Source organism: Lichenostomus cassidix, chromosome 7 (assembly GCF_008360975.1).
Source record: "Lichenostomus cassidix isolate B80296 chromosome 7, HeHo_3.0, whole genome shotgun sequence".
In the NCBI taxonomy this organism is placed as follows: Eukaryota; Metazoa; Chordata; class Aves; order Passeriformes; family Meliphagidae; genus Lichenostomus; species Lichenostomus cassidix.
In genome coordinates this window covers 2,592,163-2,611,640 of record NC_139488.1, presented here as the reverse complement: position 1 = coordinate 2,611,640, position 19,478 = coordinate 2,592,163, and the positions used below count along the sequence as shown (strand labels likewise).

The 19,478-nt window shown below is 45.9% G+C and overlaps 1 long non-coding RNA gene across 3 annotated transcripts in view; it reads right to left on the bottom strand.

Annotated features, from left to right (window-relative positions):
* Positions 1 to 7,121: 7,121 nt before the first annotated feature.
* LOC146434307 (uncharacterized) overlaps positions 7,122 to 19,478 on the bottom strand; it is an 82,485-nt gene continuing 70,128 nt past the window's right edge. Inside the window, exons 2-4 of one of the 3 annotated variants that reach the window (XR_014853256.1) lie at positions 10,058 to 10,172; positions 8,454 to 9,507; positions 7,122 to 8,067 (exon numbers count right to left, since the gene is read on the bottom strand). This is a non-coding gene — a long non-coding RNA (uncharacterized LOC146434307). Of the gene's footprint in view, positions 9,508 to 10,057; positions 10,173 to 19,478 lie in introns of all 3 variants that reach the window. The other 2 variants (XR_014853255.1, XR_014853254.1) reach the window with 2 other exon arrangements.

Genomic DNA, 19,478 nt, shown 5'->3' with positions numbered 1-19,478 from the left:
CAAAGGCATTTCCAAGCAAAATGTCCCTTTGGCTTAAAGTGACTTCACTAACACACAAATGGCTTTGACTAAGAAGGACCAAGGTCAATTTGTGCTGGAAAAAGGGAGGATCATCTTTAGGAGGTGCTGCTGTAGCAGGCCAGGCCAGTTAGGTCTTCAGCTAGAAAAGAGACTTGAATGGAGTCCAATGGCAGCTAAAGATATAGCATAGGACAGGAGCTATTGCAGGACCAGGTCCTTCTGAGGTCAAATCCAAGGTTCACCAGAGCCACAGATAGGGAGTGAGGGCAGGAAGAGGGGAGCCTGCTGGGATCCCTCCCTCCCTGCCTCCCTGCCCTGTTCCCTGCAGCCACCAGCAGGTCAGGCACTGCCAGCAGCATGGATGAATGACTCTTCCCAAACCTGAATCCTCTTCCATCTGCAGTCTCTGACAAGGAGTACTGGTGTTATATTCTCCACTGACTGAAAGCCCTCTCTCATATCCCTTCAAGGGCAGTCATCCCCTTACTCGTTCTCGTCCTCTAGCTTTCCACTGTACCCTTCATGAGGAAGATGAATAGGGCTGCACACAGAATCCCAACCCCAGGGATTTCTGTAATCACAAAGAGTGTTTTCTGTGCTGTTCACTATTTGTCTGTGATAAGTCCTGCCTTTTGGTCTCTGGTGAACACTAAGCTGATGTTTGTACAGGCTGATCCTCAGTAAACTCTCTCGAGCAGTGATAACTGGGTGTGCTTGTGGCTGGGCTCACTTTCTCCTGTGTGCTTTACCTTGCATCTGACAAAATCCAGTCTCATCTGCCATTTCCCCAAACACACCCCCAGTACCAGGACATCCTTCTACACCTCTTTGCAATCAGCTTTAGCTCTAAATAATCCTCCTGAGTGTTTGCAAAACACTTCTCTGTAAAATCTAAGCGTTTCCTCCTGTCCTTTGTTTGCTATTATTTTAAGTTTGTAATTGATGAGAAGCCTTTTCCTCCTGGGGAGGGGGCTTGTTAAAAAGCCTTCTGGCTCTGTCAGCCTCAGCTAAGGGTCGTCTGACACTTCAAATAGTTGTTATAGATTTGTGAAGTGTGATTTCTCCCTACAAATGCCAGACTAGCTCCTCCCCAGTCTATCAGTTTCAGCCAAGTGCCTACTAATTCTGACATTTCTGCCAGCCTATCTGACAGAGAAATCAGAGCTCCTGGTCTATGGGTCCCGGGAGGTGTTTTAGGAACTGGTGACATATTTACCACACTCCAAACTTCCAGCACAGAGACTGATTTAAGCAAGAGACTTGGCATCACAGCAAGTGGAGCTGTAGTTTCCTATCTAAGCCACAGCAGAGCTTCTGGTCTGATCAGGGTTTCATGGGCTAATAACACATCAGGCAAGGTGGCTGCAGTCACATCCCAAGGATGGGGAGTTAAGCTATTGAATTTTACTTCACAAGAGAATTGGAAGAAGAAGAAGACACATTTATTCCAGATTTTCTGATAGGTAATAATCAATTTGGTAGGACAATCCTGCTGCTTCAACTGCAAATCACCGCCCTTGTCTCACATGGTGTTCATATTCACAATCTAGCTGGAAACTGCCCCAAAATATCAAAGAATCATGGAATGGTTTGGGTTGGAAGGGAGCTTAAAGCTCATCCAATTCCATCCCCTGCCATGGGCAGGAACACCTTCCATTATCCCAAGTTGTTCCAATCCCTGTCTAACCTGGCCTTGGACACTTCCAGGGATCCAGGGGCAGCCACAGCTTCTCTGGGAAACCTGAGCCAGGGCCTCCCCACCCTCACAGGGAAGAACTCCTTCCCAATATCCCCTCTAACCCTGCCATGTGGCTGTGAGAAGCCATTCTCCCTTGTCCTGTCACTCCAGCACTTTGTCCCAAGTCCCTCTCCAGTTCTCCTGGAGCCTCTTTAGACACTGGAAGGGGCTGAAAGGTCTTCCTGGAGCCTTCTCTCCTTCAGGTGAACACCCCCAGCTCTCCCAGCCACCGAACAGCTTTCAGCCCAAGGACAGGATAGGCACAGGCCAGAGGTGTTTTCCAAGGACTTGGGAGCTGTGCACAAACCCTTGTCTTTGCTGTAGAGCCTGGATTTCAGAGTTACAACTCTGGTCACTCTGAGAACTTTGTGCCGTGGTGGGATAAGCTGGGACTGAGGTTGCAGGGGTGAGAGGTTAAACAACTCTTGAACTAGACACAAGGTGAAAGAACTGCTGCCAGGTTAACTCCTAGAAAAATCAGCCTCAGCCCAAAGAGCTGATCATAAATTGGTGTATAAGCTAAAGCAAGTGTAGCCTTTGCCAGAGCAGCACTCCCAGCCCTGCTGACCACAGGGCCAGGCTGAAATTCCACTGTGACTGATGCTGCCATCACATCATTTGTCACAGACCCCATTTGTCCTCCCTTCCTCTGCTTTTCACTTCAAGGGACAGGACCTGCAGCAGCACAGCCTGCAGAGCCCTCCTTTGATCTATTTCCCCTTTGAGCATCCTCCTCTGTGGGTTGGCTCCTGCTGCTGGACAGAAAGCACCACCTCTTTGGGCTCTTACGAGGAAACAGCATGAGAGAATTGTCTAGTTCAGACTTTTTGGCGGGCTTGCTATACTCTGCATTATAGTGTATATTTCTAGACAATGTCTTTGCCCTTTTGTGGTCATTTCAGAACAAACTGAGCTGCCCCCCTGAACATCCTGGTACTTCTGCAAACTTGCAATGCCTTAGACCAAACAGAGGTTTGGAGTGAATCAAACTTTGGTGGAATTATTTTAACATATGAGCAATAAACACTCCCCTTCTCTTTCTGCTTTGCTGCTAACTCACATCACAGTTACTCCAGGATTTTGCGACAGGAAAACACATTTCAGCATCAGACACAACAAATGGGATGCACAACTACAGTCATGGCTGTTCCTGTGTTTATGGGAACTCTGCATCTGTCCCATGTTTGAGTGTTTAAAATTTGAGCTGTTCAAAAATGTCTGTAGTGAAACATGAAACCAAATGAGACTGATTCAGACTGGGATTTGGTTTTACGTAGGAAAGTCAGGCTAAGTTCACCTAGAGAGTTGTGAACGTTCATGAACCTTGTGAGTGAGCAAGGGTCCAGTTCTGAACAAACCTAGACAAACCTTTTCCGGAAATTTTAAACAACTGTGCATTTAGGAACAGAGAGATCCTTTAAAATTAATACAGAAATCCATTGGAATTAAACCTGGTGGCTTCAACAATGCTTAGCATTAATATGCTGAATGAACTGCTAGTTCAAGCTCACACAGAGGCTGAGAAGTGTTTAATGAGTGGGAATGAACCACAAACTCCTTTTTCCTGGGGCTCCAATTAAAAATGTGTCATTTGCAGCTCTACAGTTAAGGAGAGGTGCATTTTGCTTTATTGGATACCTGCACTATGTCTGAAATACGGATGTTTCTAGCTGGGAACTTCACACATTCAAAGCTTCTCCTCATTTTCTCCTGAAAAGCCTCTCAGAAATAATTTTTATCTGTAAAATACCAGTCTGCCCTTTCTGCACCTCCTTTTGGCCATGCTCAGCAATTTACATCACAAACACTGATTCAATGTAACTGAGGGTTCTCTAAACATTACTGCTAACAGCTGAAAATCACAAGTATTTCTGGGGAACACATCCTTAGAGACAGATCCTCTGATTATCAGTGTTATGATACCATGAAATAAAATTTGGGAAATCACCGATGTAACAGTTTCCCTGAGGCAAAGAAATATTCCAGCAACTTGACAGCAGTTGGGGATTTTGCTTTGGGTCACGACTCCAACTTTATTTTCCAGATTTGGCCAGGGGAAATGGAAAAAGATTTACAGTACAGCTAAAGGCCAGACACCAAATATCTTGACTTATCGTCTGGTATCTAATCTTTAAATTAGAAAGGAACTGAAGCCACGGCTTCAGACGTTATCACTACCGCGTTCCTAAAGCTGGGGGAAAACACAATAATGTAATTTTTTAAAAGCCAGATGGGTAATCCATAATGTTATTAACATGTGTAACACAAGCTGGTCTCCAAGGGGCTCTGCTGTCCCTTTCTCTGTGGTCTGGACAGCAGTGGTGGTGCACAGATCTGAGCTCCAAATGGGAGGCATGGTGTGGCTCTGGCCTCATGCCTGGCAGCAGCAGAGGAAAGTGGGTGCCAGGGGTACCAGGGGTGCCAGGGGTGCTAGGGGTGCCAGGGGTTCATCTTTTGGTAATGAACTTCCCCTTGATACCTCTGGCTCAGGCCCCTCTTGCTCCAGAGGTGAACAGAGATGGGCAGGGGAGAGCAGGGAGCTCATCTGGCAGCTTAAAAACAGAAAGGAGGAAAACTTCACAGCCAGCTTTTTTTTTGTTCAACAGTAAGAAATCACCCTCATTCTCCCTAATAAAACTCTCCAGCCATCCTGTGACGGGCAAAGGAATAAGAATTGAGAGACAGAACGGTGGTGCACATGCCATAAACATCACTTCCGTGTGCACTCCTCTGCCAGAGCACACATAATAAAGCTTAATTTCCTGGTGCTGTGCCCTGACTGAAATACACTGCTCAGATCTTCCTCTCGCCTCAGCTGAGAGCCAAGTCATTCTATAGGATTATTTTGTTAAGAGCAAAGCTATTTGATCTGAAGAGATTTAGCACCAGATTATGGCCATGGCTTTTTCCGGATCAGCGGCAGTACAGGAAGAGAGCAGGAGTTGTCTGGTGATTTGAGTCAGATCCTGGAGCTTGGGAGACCCAGGTTCAGCCCTTTCAGCAAGCTCCCCACACATCTGGAGATAAGATACCTTCTCCTGCTGTTTGCACACTGAATCTCACACCTCTCCTCCACCACAGGGCTCCAGGGAAAGCAGGTTTTGATAGAGCTGCTGACTTAGGGAGAATTCCAGGTTTTCATTCCTCATAGAAACCCAGAATGGTTTGTGTGGGAAGGGACCTTAAAGCTCATCTCATTCCAAGCCCTGCCATGCACAGGGACACCTCCCACTGGACCAGGTTGCTCCAAGCCCTGTCCAAATTAGTCTTGAACACTTCCAGGAATAGGGCAAATTTCTGTCCTTTGTTTCATGAATTATTCTCCCATATTCACTTTACATACAGACAACTCTGATTTGTATAGGGAATGGGAATAGTCTTAAAAATTTCATAATGTCAGCTCCCCAAACCAGCCAGTTCCAGCCAGGATGGTTTGTTACAACATCCTTTGGGCTTTCACAGTATTGGAAAGTGGTACTTGAGTATTTCTGGTGAAACACATGAATGGACACGTGTCTAAAAGGTGTACAGAAGAGATTTGTACCAATGAGTGAACACATACACAGGCTCTGCTCCTGCAAGCATTCTGTGACAACTCCTTCCTTGTAAGAAATGGATGTTGTTACCACAGAATTGCTCTCCTGCCATACTTGCAGCTCTACAGGGAAGAATGTTTGTCTCAGGGCTCTCAGTTGGGGTGGCACCAACAAAACCATCACTGGTACCACCATAAAGCATTTCTGTAGAAAGTACAAGTCATTTTATAGAGAAAAGATATTTCCAGAATTTCAGATTAGCTCTAAAATGAGAGAAATGAGAGGTATGACACATCCCTTCCACCCCATGGGCTGGAATTGCATCTGGAGTCTCTGTCCCATCCCATCCCATCCCATCCCATCCCATCCCACTCCATTTCCCCAGTCTGTCTCTATTTCACACCCCAAAGCCACAACATTTCGAATGCTATGCACCTGGAGCAAGCTGCAACTCCAAAAACAGCAGGAGAAACCATAATCATAAGTCCCATAACCCAAAGCAGCCATCACACGATGCTCTGAGTCTCTTCCAACTTCATAAAACAATGGCCAAACCTCCTTTGATTGCTATGGGAACAGGTTTTAGCTCTTTCTGAACCAATCAAATACTTCTTTCTCCAGAGCCATAGGGTTAATTCTTTGCAAAACACTGACAAAGCCATATCCCTTTGAGGACAAGAATACACTGGGTAAGCTGTTGCCAAACAGCTTTAATTTTGGTGTGTGTGGAACTATTAAGCAGCAACAGGGTTTGTCACGTGCCAGGGTACACATCTAACATGCCAAGCCGTGTGGCAGAGGGACAGAAACCTTCCTATCAGCTCATGAGGGGCACTTTGAATCTGCAGCCTGGGGTAACCCAGGGACCACCTCTGGGACAGTCAGCCTGCAGGGTTTTGTGGGCCTCAGCTTAGAAACCACAGGACTGCATCAGAAAAGTAATGTAGTACTGTTACTTAGACTGGAAAAGAAAGAGAGTTAATTTCAATGAAACATCAGGGAATATAAATATAATTATGATTTTACCGTGTCTCCTGTTACACAGGCCTAGCAGTCACTGGAAGTTCTGATTAACCTGAAAATACAAAACAACTGCTCTTAGAATTGGATATGGAGTGAATCTTCCTTCCCAGCTCCATGACAAATCCTTGGATGGCTAAAGAAGAAATCAGTATTGGGCACTGTACACATGCTATAGGTATGCATTACTAATGGGCAGAAACAAAGTCATGGAAACATGGAGTTGATTGTAAGCCTTGATTAAAGGCACTGTATTAGTTCCATGGATTTGCTAATGTCTTGAGCCAAATGCTTAAATTTTACTGCTATTTCTGGATTAGATGTTTATATTTCACTTACAGGTTAACCTCACTGATGTAACTATGACCCCAGGCCTCCGTAAGAGCAAAGCTGAAGGGAGACACTCACAGGGTTTGACAGCTTGAGAAACTTGGCACAGACAAACATGGGCTCCTGAGACATGTGAGGAGGCAGAGCCTGGTGGTCCTGGGCCTCCACTGGCCACTGGGAAAAGGTGGAGCTGAAAAGGGGGGTGCAGAGGCCACCATGGTGGTGCTCCCTGTCCCCTCTGCTGCACAAGTCATGACCTCTTTAGACTACAAGCAACACCGTGGGGATTGTGGGTATCATGTTGCTTAAAACTGGATGCTGCAGCTTCTAGCTGAGGCAATTTATTGCTTTTCACAGAGGAAATGAGTACAAATTTGGCTGGGGACATAAATAAATATGAGATCATTTACTTGGTGCTGACTTACGTGATGAATGGTTCGCATTTAACCGTTTCCATCGTTCTGGAAGCATCCTGGAAGCAGTGTCCTTCTGCTGGAATCAACAGGAGCTGAAGGTGCTTTGCTCCTCAAAATACCCACATTTCTCAGAGCCAAAATAAGCACCAGGCACTTCTCAACTCACTCTTTCAGTATTTTGTGTTTGTAGCATTTGTTACTAAAAAATCAAACTGATCATTGTTAAAGCCATGAGACATCATGACTTGTCCTTTCCAAATTTCCATCTAGGCCACTTTTCACACTTATATTGAAATGTTCACTAAGTCTTAGTGTCTTGCACCAGATCTTTCTTTGCACATGTATATACTGAAAGAAACCTTTAAAAGTAACAGTTGGTAGAACAAATGACACTGTGATTTCCAACTGTTTGAGATTCTGATTATTCAAAATTTCATCACAATGCCCAGATCCCAATATCCAGCCTTATGTACAGAGCTCTGACTGAAAGGATCTGACTTCAGTGGCATAATAAATGTAGGATACAGCTATAAATCCGAGTTTGCAGAGTACCCGATGAGCACTGCAAGCACAAAGTTTGGTTTCTACCATCAAAGCACTCTGAGAACAATAGAAGTCTGCACTGAAGTAGTTTGTGCTGTCAGATGGAGGGAAGATGTGGATGGTCTGGGGGGAGGCAGGCAGGAGGGAAGCTCAGAGCTCCCACAGATTTGCTTTTCTCAGATGTTTAACATCCTCCATGCCACAGAAGACACATTGCCAACAACCTTTGAGCTAGAGACAACGTCACAGACCATGAGGGGAAAATTTCCAGGCCAGAGGGCTATGACTGCCCCAGGAATAGCTGCAGCAATGATATAAGCTTGAGGAAACATGCTGGTTTAAAAGCTGTGGTCTTCTAGGTTCTGAAAGTGAAATATATCATGGAATCAGCCCCTGCAAGTGCATCTTGGGCTTTTGAGTGTTTCACTTGAAGCTTCAGTTCATCAAATCATGTATCAAAGACCTGTGGAAGGCAGAGTGGAGCTCAGTGGAGTGTTTTAAAGCTTCTTCATAGAATCAGAGAATGGCTTGGGTTGGAAGAGACCTTAAAGGTCATCTAGTTGCAACCCCCTGCTCCAGACAGTTCCTGTGGCCCTGGCCAGGGATACTTTCATGGGAATTCTTCATCAGGCACTTAAAACAGAACAGTTTCCACTCCTCCACATCTTGGTGAACCTGCTCCCCATTCTTGTCCTGAATTTCTAAGAATAATTTACACATACTCTGACAGCAGCTAAGGGAATCACAGACAATTCCTGCATTCCTCTGCAGGGTTTGTTCCATCAGCCTTTGAGAACTGATGTCCCCAGAGAAAACTCAGGTAAACCAGGCCAAGCAGAACATCATTACCTGGCTGTCCTGTGGGGCTCTCCTGAGATCATCCTGTTCTGGACTGTGTTTCTTCAGCCCTGACTGCAGTCAACTCGATTAACCCACCAAGAGCTCTGAGATGTCTCCCCTGCTGTTGTAGGGCCATTGGACTCTGGAGCATAATGTCTTCCTTGCAAGTGGATCTCTGTGCAGACAGGCTTGGGAAGAAAAACAGACCAAGCCATGGTTACCCCCATCCTCCTAATGCCTGTCTGTACTCAGGTCTTTACAAACAATAAATGTTGTTGTTACAAGCACCTTGCTGACAACAAATCCTTTCTCATACATCCTTTCAGTGCCCTCCCTCCAGCAATGCCGAATGGAAAGAGTAAGGTTTCAGGCTCTGTACCAAGAAATTCCTGTTTTCAAAAGGCCAGACACAACAGCTGGGAAACTTTTGGTTGTTGCTGCCTTGTGTCAGCTCTTGCCCATTCCTGGAGTGGGGTGTAATTTCTGAAGCCTAGCAGCATTTGAAGCAGGCTGAGCAATCTTTGAATAATATCCTGGCTGACATTTCCCAGAGGCAGGAGCGTGTGTACTAACACAGAGCTGTGTGTGTGTTTTATAGCTGTCTATATACACACAGGCCTGGGGGGAAAGGGGGGTAACTCAGCATGTCTGGCTTTCAAAATGCTGACTCAGGAGACTGGAAGCTGCCCCCGAGTTGCTGTTCTACCAGATCCTGCCCAATTTTCACCCAAGATGAGTCTAGGGGAGCTGAGATGTCTGTTTAGGGTGGGGGTTCAGCCCCAAAAGCAGCAACTGCCAGTGATACTGCCGGGCTGTAATTATGAACAGATTTGTTTTTGTGATATTCACATTCCCAGTGCTCCCCCTGCCTCTCCCCTTCTCAGGGAGCTGTCTCCTCCTCCACCTTCTCACATACATGCTGAGCCCCTGTGGGGACACACATTTCCATGGGCAGCAGTAGTGGAAACCAGCATCAGCCCAGTCATCTCCTGGAAGCTGCCTGCATTTCCATTACAGCAGCAAGGGCTTTTTGTCCTCTCCCAGGTGCCTTCACCCTTGGATCCTGTCAGGAGCAACAAATAGATGTCGTTTTTGCTGGTTTCTCCAGTGTGTCTCCCCCCACACATGGCTGCAACCCTTTCTTTCCCTGGATTTTTTGGAGACACACACATGCACAGAGGAGGAGGGAATCCCCTCATTCCCAGGAAAGGCAAGGGAAGCTGCATGAGCATTTAGCCCCAGGAATTTCTGGACAGGAGGTGAGATCTTCAACACATAGCACAAAGCTGAACTGGGGACTTGAGACTAATCAGACCAAGCTCTGCTTCATCAGTCCTTCACTGCCCTCTGGTACATGTGAGATATTAGGGGACTTTGTCCTGGGTTTTCATCTCAAGCATGCTCTGCCCCAGACAGGGATTATCCAGCTGCATGAGCAGCATCAAGATGTGGCGTAGGGAAACCCTTCAGAATCTCCTGATAAAATATCTGAGGCATTTTGAATCCACATCCATCTTTCTTGGCAAAGTCTTTATATCTCAGATATTTTGCTTTGAGAAGTTCTTTGGGCCTGAGCCCGAGAAGGAACATCTCCTCCTCTTCCTCCCACCTACTTGGGCTGACAGATGCAGCTGGTGGGGGCATTCCTTGCCCGTGGAATCTGGAAGGAGCTCTGCAGCAAGTCACCAGTGCTGGATCTGCCTCTCTCCTGTGAGGATCAGGACTCTGCTGAAGAAAAGCAGATAGGGTTTCACACAATCCAAAGCACATGTACAGTAACTAAAGCTGCGTAAGCACTTTTCTTTCCTAGGGAAATTTTCCAAACGTATGTTTCAAAGGAATGTGAAAATATCCCCCCTCCTTTCTTGCTTGCTTCCTATAAATCCAGCCTGATGTGGACAATCCCCTTGGACTCTGCTCCAAGAGGGATTTAAGGGTCGGGAAGGGGCAGGGATGACAACACTGGGAATTCATGCCCTGAGCAGCCAGTGCAGAGCAGCCCCTTAGGAAAGGACTTATCAGTCATGGAAACCACTTAAGGTTAATCATACAGTATTGCCGTGAGAAAACACACTCAGGCACTCAAATCCAGTGAAAATGGATGTGTTTGGGGTCATTTCCCTCCGTTTAAGCACCATCAGATGTTTGTATCCTCCACAGACAATTCAGCTTTCTGGGTATCCCCTCCTCCTCCAGGAATGTCCATGCAAAAGAAAATTTCTCCAAGGGAAGAAGTTTGTCTAAAAGCCAGTTTTCATGGGGGAGGAGAAAAGCAAAGCCTTGACCAAACATTTCTGACCAGCTGCTTTGTGAACGTATCGGCTGCAGTGAGTGGGTGCTGCACAAGAGTTGCTGAAAAAGGGGGACAAGGCAAAGGCCTGGGGTCCCCAGCACAGGAAGGACATGGACCCTGTTGGAGCCAGTCCAGAGGAGGCCGTGGAGATGATCAGAGGATGGAGCTGCTCTTCTGTGAGGAAAGGCTGGGAGAATTGGATTGTTCAGCCTGGAAAAGAGAACTATTCAGGGTGTCTTAATTGTGGCCTTCCAGTGCCTGAAAGAGCTGACAAGAAACATGGAGAGATACAATTTACAAGGGCCTGGAGTGACAGGACAAGGGGCAATGGCTTCAAATTGCCAGAGGGCAGGGTTAGATGGGATATTGGGAAGGAATTCTTCTCTGTGAGAAGGGTGAGGCCCTGACACAGGTTGCCCAGAGAAGCTGTGGCTGCCCCATCCCTGGAAGTGTCCAGGCCAGGTTAGAGCAACCTGGGACAGTGGAAGGAGTCCCTGCCCATGACAGATAGGAGTTTTAATGTCCCTTCCACCCCAGACCACTCTGGGATTCTATGACAATGTATGACAAGCAATGCCCAACCCTTCTGCAGGAGCTAAGCAGGGAATCAGCTCTCAGGATGCCCCATGAACATGGAGCCAACATGCCCTGCTGATCCTGAGATGGCTGATCCCACATCCTACACCCTTCCCTTGCTCCGTGAGAAAACCAGATCTGCTCAGCTGAAGTGGGTATGTCCATGTGCACTGACACGTGAGTGTGTACATGGATTAACTCACTCCAGTGTCTCCCACCCATCCCCAGGGGCTCAGCATGGCCCTTGTCCAGGGTGGAGGGATGCCAGCTGTGAGCAAGGACCCCCAGGGCCGTGTGGGAAGCAGTTATCCCTTGGGAAATGGCTGAAAAACCCATCTATATCCACAGCTTTGCACTACACATCCTCAACACTGAGCTGAGTCATTCCAGACAGGCTTATCGGAGATGATTTCTGCTTTAACTCCAAAACATTTGCTGGTTATAATAATCCTTCTCTTAAAAAAGCCCAAAACCAAACAAAAAAACCAGAAAAAAACCCAACCTACTGAGGAAAAGCCTCCTCCTCCAAACACTGTATATACACATAAAAGTCATGGAGAAGGAATGACAAACTCCCAGTGTTTCTGCTGGGTCACCACACTAATTTGTAGACTTGTATTCTTTCAAATTGTCATGTAAAAATTGTCATGTCTGCACAAAGTTCTCACTATGGCCATTTTATTTCATATTTCGATTAACAAATAAACCTAGAGATCAACTTCCACAGTAGAAGGAAAACTATAGGTTTTGCAGGAGGTTAAGTCCCAAAACCCTTCCCAGTGTCCCAGTCTGTACCAGTGTGTGTGTCTGTGCTCGAGAAAAGCACCAGAGGTGAAGAGAAACAATGAAATGTTTGAGCCTTATTCCCAGGGAATGTCACTCAGCAGAGCTGCTTTGTGTATATGTGTCTATTTACACCCACTGAGGATCTAAAATTACAGTTTAAGCAGGAAGCTAAACTTGGAGTTTTTAACAAGTCTAAGCAGTTCAATTTAATGCTCAGGAGCAGTGGGGACTGTTCTGCTGTTAACTGGGAGGGAGGAGGGCTAGACTTGAGAAATTATAATAGGAGTCAATTTTCACCTTATTATCCACCTTAAGAAAACCAAGCCTTTTAAATATGCTTCAGGATAGAAGCCACAAAATGTTGTTTAACATTGGAAAAGCCTTTCTGGGACTTACAGAAGCTTTCAGTCATGGAAAGACAAAATTACACCCAGATCCTCCTTTTTTTGCAGACAACTCCAGATTAGAAACTCCTGACACCAAACCTGCCAAAATTGTCCCGACTTGCTCAAAATCACAAACAGAAATGAATGGCAGTCCCAGAAATGGGAAAGGCCAGAAACCACTAACCAGGAATCTAATTTTGTAACCAGGACTTTTCTTTGATCTCTTTTACAGGTAATGCATAGACCTCAGGCTCAGCATCCCTTTGGGAGGGGTGAGAGATAGGCACCAGCTAACTGATCCTGCAGAATTCCCTGCGTGGGGGAACTGAGCTGGGCAGCTGTGGAACGACTTACTGATGTGCTGTGGCCAGGAGAGGTCTGCAAAGGAAATCTGCCTCTCCCAAGGGCACACAAATGCAGGAGCTGAGGTTCCACATGGCCTGCAGGAAGGAGTGAGCAGGAGCCAGGTGAAAGGCCTGACCTGTCATCGGCTCTCCCTCCCACACCCCAGGGCAGAGCAACACAAAGCAGATGACAGGAGAGTTTCCCAGCCCTTCCCATCCCTGCTGGCTGTGTCCCCTCTCAGCTGTGGAAGCCTTTGCCCAGCTGTGGAACTCTCCACAGCTCAGGGGCAGGGGGAGCAGGTGAACACAGTATTCCTACAACTCTGGGCAAGGGAGCAGCTTCACTTTAAAGGGAAAACAGCATGGAGGGAGCTGCATGTCCCATCTCCAGCAGCAGAGCTGCTTCCCACTATAGCATCGTTTTTATAATCAAGTTTTCAGTTGGAAACAGCCTTCCCTCTGCTACAGCTCTGCCCCTCCAAGCTTGTTCCAGAGGGATCTGGTAAGGATTTGTCTGTATCTGAAGTCAACACACAACCCTCTGGCACAGAGGGAAAAAGCTTCCTTCAGTAGCTCGCAACCAGATTTCAGTGTCAGCTTAGTTATTATTCACAACAGCTCTGCCTGGAAATTTCTACAAACACAAGCAAACAGTACCAGACTGTGGGGATGACCATGCAAGCAAACTTCCAGGATGAAGTTTCTGTCTCCCCTGTCATTTCTGGGAAAGGCTGAAACACCCCAGGACCCTTTTTCTCACTGTGGTCCAACAGTGTGATCCTAAACCAGCCAGGACCTGGTACAACTCCCAGGCATGAGATTTCCTTTAATTCATGGGCTCTTATCTTTGCTCTCTCGGCAGTGTCTGCAGCAGTCAAGTACACTTCACAGCACAGCCTGATTCCTGAGTGATGCACAGAGTTCATAAATGCTCAGTAGAGCTCCTTGAGCACGTTACAGACAGGAAAATTATACACTACCGACAGCAAGCTGCTGGGTGCTACCCATTGATTACTCATTTATTAAAACACACCTCCCTTTCCAACCACTTGTAAATAAAAGACTTGCTATTAACATTCAACTCTCTTGAAAGCACAGAAGTGTATGGAGATGAAATTCCTTCCCAGACGTGGAGGTGACCTCTATGTACTATAAACATTATCCCACATTTAAATTTGGAAATGAAACAAGGGTGAGGCAAGGAGTCCGGATTCCGGTCAGAGCTTCCCTGCAGTCAGAGGTGAGCTCTGGTGCCAAGGCTTGCTGGAGCTCTCCTGCCTGCCTCCTTTCACAGGATCTTTGGATCGTTTGTGCATGTTTCAGACTGGGTGGGGGAAAGGTTCCTTTGCACAGACATCTGATGAGGCTTACTCACAAGTGTTACTCACCAGCCACTTGCTTGTGGGCAAGGAGAAGTTCAAGCCCCATTCTTTGCTCAGACCCAAGAAACAGCCACAAATCACCTTAAAGCGAAAGGGTTGAGTTCGACTCACGATCATATACCCTGTGGTTTGTACGAAAAAGCAACATCAGTTGGAAGGAATTTCTCCCAGCTGAAAGTCAGGACAAACATTTATGCCACACAACCCCTCTGCAGCAGCACAAGGCCAAGCCAGGCTGCAGTGAATTAAGATCCAACATCCCAATTGTGCTTGCAATTCCCAGTCAGGCTGTTGCATCCCCCACTCACAAAAGGGAGCAAAAGCTATAAATAATCTATAAACAATCCCTGCAAATCCAAAGCTGATGGCACTCATGTGACAGCCTGTTCTCCTGAGCTGAGAGCACTGGAGTGAGGATCCTGAAGAGCACACAGGTTGTCCTTGTGGCTGCCACGCCTCACCTTGCACAGCTTTTTCTTGAATCCAGCCATAGAAAGGGTTCTGTAAATTAAAAATAGCTAAAATTAGCGGTAATTAAAAATAACTAAAAGGAAGGGAAATATTATTTTACATATTCCTCCACCACTGCACAGACTCTGTTTCCTATTAAAGGCAACTGTGTGTAGTGTTTCCATTAAGATTCTGCTTCCTGTTGTGTAATATGGAATGTTAAAAATCTCAATATCGCTTCAGAAGTTATTACAAACTCCAGAGAGTTTTCTATTCCCAAGAAATCTCTCCCAGTGGGAAGCTGGAATAGTTCCTGCAGAATTTACAGCAAATGCCTCAGACCCTATGTAATATTTATGGTGTCCCTCTCATCTTATCCAGGCTGGTTTGCTGCTCTGCTGCTGTGAAAGAAAAGCCTGTTTCAATGGTTAAGGGCTGTGACATTCACTTTGAAGGATATTGAAGCGGATACGACAGCCACAGGAAATGTTCCAGTCTCACTGAGGTACCTCGGAGAGGTATTCAGTCAAATGAGAATTCACTAATCTGATTCCCAGGGAAAAACAAATCACTGTAACTTAATGAAGAAAGAGAAGGAAACGTGACAGATCTGCACTCATGGCTTGCCAGATCTGGATTCCAAAAGCCAAAAGAAAAATTCCCATTCACTTTCATGGGAATAGGCTTTTGACCCTGAAGAACTTCCAATCAAACAGAACTATGCTGCATTTTGAAACGTTGTGAGAATTAGCTGATATCCATTTGCATTAAAAAGAAATCACTGAATGATAGGATATATTTCCATGGCCACAGCCCACAAACACCACAGCCCTTTTACAGAAACATCATTTGGGGCAGCAAAACAACCCAGGTGGTGCCATCACTGCTCCAATTACTGAGTCAAGGGCAGAGATGCCACCTCCAAACTGCTGCTCCAATTCTGCTCCGCATGTCAAAGTGCTTGGGCTCTATCAACTGCAAAATAAATGTCTGCTCCAAAGCTGTTCCCACTTTGCTGCCTGTGGGAGAAATTAATGTGCAGTGGCAATAACTGTGTGTTCTGACTTGCCAGAGGAAGTGAATATAAGGGAAGATGCCCCTTTGGGCTAAACTTGGTGCAATATATAAATGACAAACAGATAACCAAAGTGACTGAGAGGAGGTTTAAATGACAGATTAGCAAGAAATTGTTCCCTGTGAGGGTAGTAAAGCCCTGACACAGAGAAGATGTATCTGCTGCATCCCTGGAAGTGTCCAAGGCCAGGTTGGATGGGGCTTGGAGCAATCTGGGATAGTGGAAGGTGTCCCTGCCCATGGCAGGGGATGGAATGGGATAAACTTTAAGGTCCCTTCCAATCCAGCCCATTCTGGGATTCTCTGATTCTATGGGTACATACTGACAACTCCTTTAGTGAATCCTTTTGCAGTCCTACATCCCAGCCTAAACTTTCAAAACCAGAGGGCAGGGCTCAAAGTCCATGTTTAAGTACCTAGGCCATACCATGATTCCTCTGTGCCAGGCACTCAGCAGCTTTCATTCATCCAGAGGGAAGATGGGTACACAGCCCTTTTAAAATACAGGTATTTTCTGAGGAGTTGTGAAGTTTATAGCTGCCAACAGCTGGTCCCAGAGGTGCTGGAGGCACCAGTCAAGTTGAAAGTTAGAGAAATGGGATGTGGCACCTGGATGAAGGGGATGAAATGAGCAGAGAAGGAGACAGGGACCAGAAATGAATCCTGGCTGTGCAATCTGCTAGATGGGACATCAGCTGTCTGAGGGAACAGCCTGAGCCTGAGTCATTGCAAGGTGGTCTGAGCAAAGTCCTGGAAAACACTGCCAAGATCAACCTGCCCTGTTCTCCATGGACGAGCGACACAACCCAACAGGGCAGCCCACGTCTCCTGCTGTCTCCATAAACAGAGAGCAGATTATGTGGGAAGGAGGAACCCACATTAGCTGTATCCTTGAGGGCAGATTATAGTTCAGGAGACAAACAGTCCTAGGAGCAAGAAACAGCAGGAGTGCTAAGCCTGCATGGCCATTTTTAGCTTCTTTTGCATATTCACACGTACACAGGAATAGAATTCATCATCACGCCAAATAAACCACAACCCTGGCTTGGACATGGACAAATAGTTCTGGACGAATGGAGGGTGATGTTGTAGTGCAAGGAACCAAACTTTTAGCACGATGTCTCAAGAGACATTTAGAGTGAAGAAGATGAGAAACCTTTCATCCAGAGAGCACACTGATGGAAGATCCATGGGACAAGAAGAAATGGTAACTGCTCCATACTGAAAAGCTGAGGTTCTGAGGGGAGCAGTAAAAAGATTAAAGTCGGTGTCTGGTTTTATTTCACAACATCATTAATTCCTTGAGAATCAAAAGGAGTGAATATATTCACATCTGAAATGATTTTGAGACACACAGCCAACATCCGTATTGCACTGAGCCCTGAGAAATATGAGGAGGGAACAGTGAAACAAGACTCAGTTCAGGATAGGGAATGACAGGGAGGGAAAGTGATCCAAATGAAAGTGATCCAAAAAGAAATACAATTTGAGAGCAGGGATTGGGGTGAAGGTTAACCTCTGAGACATGGATTTATAAAACAGTAAGGCAAGACAGGCATAATAAATTGGACGTAGTTGCTGTGTACACCAAAGGAGCATCTCTGGCTAAGGGATCACTAATGAGATTACAGGGATATTACCGATGAATCCAAACTTAAATGGAAAGAAAGAAGAAAACTAAAGCAAGAACAATAAGAATGATTAGGGGATAGGTGCATATTACTTTAGGGCACATCAAAATAAATTTAGAAAACTCTTAAGAGAAGACAAAATTACCTTTTACTTTAAAACCACTTACAAGCCCTCACTAGGAAGTAGGTATTTATTCAGAAAAATATTATTTAAAAATATGTTCAAAAGCTCAGAATTTCATAAACCAAGCACAAGCCCCAAATGTGGGAGAACTCAACTAATCTTTCTGTGTCTCACAGTGCAGAGACACACTCACCAAGGTACTGAAGACATGTATCAAACACTGACATCCAAAATGAGTCTCTAGCCAGGATAAATGCCTGTTTACCTATTTCCTACTTTTTAAGAGGACCTCTGGGAACTTACTATTTCGGAGATATGGGGAAAAGCTGAATTGATGGGAAAACTGTCTCTCTCTGCATATGAGAGCTACTCCTGGCTTGTTTATATTTTCCTTTCCTGGGATGATTTCAAATGAGTTTGATGCTCACGGCTGTCGGCTGCAGTCGGAGCGTGCAATGAGAAGGAATTGATAAAAATGCCACTTGGGATTTCCATGCTAAATATCAGAGCACTCCCCTCGAGTCGAGCAGCCTGATTAGACCAGACAAAGCACTTGAAGAACCAAAGTCTAATGCAGGAAGTGAGTCTGCATGGCAGGAGGCACAGACAGGCCTGCTTCACATCAGTGGCAAATCCTGCAAACCCAGGAATCCTGGATTTCTCCATGGAGGTGGGAGCTGGGCTGGGGGCTGGGCTCTCTGCAGGCAGCACGTGGTTGAGGCTGCTTGGACAACGTGGTGTATCCTATCTTTCCTGCACAATGTTTGGGAATTTCTTGTGGGACTAATGGCTTGATCGTCAGCCAGACAGGGGCTGAATTCAGCGCACATTCCTCTCACCACCTCATTACCTCCCAGCCACCCCCGGCTGCCTCTGTTTTTTTAAATGGAGCTCCTTAAGTCGGAGGATGCTCGTTAGGAGCTGGGTATGATAAACATGGCACTTGCCTAATTTGGTACGTCTGATGAGCCAGAACTTAATAAATGCAAACTGCTACCCAAATTACTTAGATTTGTTCAGTCATTTTCTGTCTTCCTCAGCATATTCTATGGGCTGATCTCATGACATTCTCCTTCATGCCAGGTTTTTTTTGTCTATCTGAACTTTCTTTTTCCACTAGAAGCCTCCAAGCTGGGCTCCTCTCAGGCACTTTGCATATATTATTTCACTGCTCCAGTGGAATGGTTCAAATTATAATTTTCCAGCTGAGATACAAAGACTAATTCATCCAAGACCACCTTTTTATTTTCTTTTTTTTTTTTTGGTATGTGTGTGTGTCAGACAGTGTGGATTTCTCTGTGGCCCTTGAGGAAATAAAATGCACCCGAAGTGCTGTGGGAAAACTGAGAGCAAGCACTTGGACAGAGGAAGCAATTTGTGGAGCAAAGTCATGTGGGATCAAGTGTATCCCATGTACTCTTTGGGGATGAGCTGATTTTCATCTTGGGATGGTGGGAGACAAGACAAGGAACCAGACATGGAGTGGGAATACTGAATGACAGATACAACTCTGGGCTGAAATCCTCTGTTGATACTGATCAAATCAAACCCACAGCAGGAATCAATGCCAAGAAAATGGTTGCTAATTTTTGTGGCTAACCAACCAGCAGCGATGACCAGTGTTATTTTGGGAAGCTCAGGAAAGGATATGCATCCTTTTCCTTGCTCCTGGTCTGAGTAGGGCAGGAGATCCACCAGGAGCACATGAGGACTTCTGGGGTCCCCAGCAGAGTCCAGAGGAGGTAACAGAAATGATCAGAGGGATGGAGCACCTCTGCTAAGAGGAAAGGCTGAGAGAATTGGGAATATTCAGCCTGGAAAAGAAAAGGAAGCCCTCACTGTGGCCTTTCAAGTCTTAAAGGGGGCCTGTAAGAGAAATGGAGATGGACTTTTTAGCAGGGCCCCTTGCACTAGGACAAAGGGGGATGGTTTTAAACTGAAGGAGGGTCAGTTCAGATTGGACATAAGGAAGACATTTTTAACAACAA